Below are 2,020 nucleotides of genomic sequence, written 5' to 3' on the forward strand. Positions count from 1 at the left end.
ATTCGGATGAGTGAATAATTGCTACTTTTTCTGTTTAAAAACATTCTTTTTATCTAAATGTATGTAGCTAGGCCAGGTCACCCTGATTGACCTGTAAAAAGTTAAAAATCACACAACACCAGGTTATAGTCCAACAAGTTTAATTGGAAGCACTAGCTTTCAGAGTGACGCTCCTTCATCAGGGGATAATGGAGGGCTCAATCGTAACACAGAATTTATAGCAAAAGTTTACATTATGATGTAACTGAAATTATACATTGAAATATAACTTGATTGTTTGTTAAGTCTGTCATCTGTCAGAATGACCATGTTAGTTTCACTTCTTTCATATGTAAATCACAAATCTTTTTTAAAACTTACATTCTCAGGTTACCTTTAACAATTGGTGTCAGCCCAGATAATGTGTTGAAGGTGTTCACCCCCTGTGTGCTGTTGTCTGTGCCATAATGTTTAGACTCATTCTAATCTAAAAAATGAGTTAACAGAGTCTTACATGAATCCATGCAGTTTTTGAGCAAAGTACAATGTAACTCTGCAAGTACAAATTCAGCCCACCTGATTCAAACCACAAATTCAAACCCCCGATGAAGGAGCAGCGCTCCAAAAACTAGTGCTTCCAATTAAACCTGTTGGACTATAACCTGGTGTTGGGTGATTTTTAACTTTGTACACCCCAGTCCAACAACAGCATCTCCAAATCATGACTACCATCGACACCACTAACTGCCGACTTAAAGTGGAGAGGATCTCCAAGATGATCGCACACATCGACACTGACATCAAGTTTCTACAGAAATGCAGGCAAGCAGGAAAAATCCTAAAAGGATTACGGATCACGAACCCATTCAAGTCAGACTAAACAGAGAAACTTTGACACCGCACCTCTTGCAAACTCCTCAATCATCTCATGCACCAACTCTACAGCAGACGCCACAACCTTGAAATTCAGATGGAGTTCACACTCTCAGCCTGCACTCAGGATACAGCAGTACAATTACGCGACATTGCCAAACAGACAAGGCGACAAAACTACACCACGTACATGCACACCAAGAACAAAAAACTGGAGAAACTTGGCATTCTCACCAATAGTAGTGAAGCCCCCCTGGGTACCACAGTGGATAACATTATCACCACGGGGAAGTCGATTGTCAACTTATAGGATCACACCCTTTGACTGGAAGAGATTGAAGTCCTGAGCAAGGATCTCAATTTCTGCCCCACCACCAAAATGGACCCCTTGGTTCTTGCAGCAGACACGGAGGAATTCATCAGATGAATGAGACTCCGGGAATTCTTTCAGGGTGCCTGCAGTGATCCCACTGAGCCCACTGATGAATTGGAACAGTCATCACAGGGATCTGTAGAGGAGCAACCAAAGAAGGTGTCAACATGGACCCCACCGGAGGGCCACTGCCCTGGGCTTGACATGTATGCTGAAACCGTCAGGAAATATTTAAATGGCAAGTTCATTAGCTGTACCTACAAGGTAGAGCAAAACATCACCCGTTCACAACGCAATGCCATCCAGGCTCTCAAAACCAATCACAACATTGTCATCAAACCAGCAGATAAAGGAGGAGCCATTGTCATTCAGATTGAACAGATTACTACAAGGAAGTGTACTGACAACTGAACAACCAGGAACACTACAGGCAACTACTGGCTGATCTGACCAAAGAACACATCCGTGAACTAAACACATTGATCAGGACTTTGGATCCAGTCCTTCAGAGTTCCCTATGCACACTCATCCCACATACTTCTTGCGTAGGCAACTTCTACTGCCTTCCAAAGATACACAAAGCCAATACACCAGGATGTCCCATCGTATCAGGCAATGGGACCCTATATGAGAACCTCTCCGGCTGTGTCGAAAACATCTTGAAACCCATTCTACAGGGGACCCCCAATTTCTGTCGTGACACTATGGATTTCTCACAGAAACTCAGCAGCCACTGACCAATCAAACCGGGAACATTCCTCGTCACAATGGATGTTTCAGCACTCTACACCAGCA

The sequence above is a fragment of the Chiloscyllium punctatum genome, chromosome 26 (genome assembly GCF_047496795.1).
Source record: "Chiloscyllium punctatum isolate Juve2018m chromosome 26, sChiPun1.3, whole genome shotgun sequence".
NCBI classification, from domain to species: domain Eukaryota; kingdom Metazoa; phylum Chordata; class Chondrichthyes; order Orectolobiformes; family Hemiscylliidae; genus Chiloscyllium; species Chiloscyllium punctatum.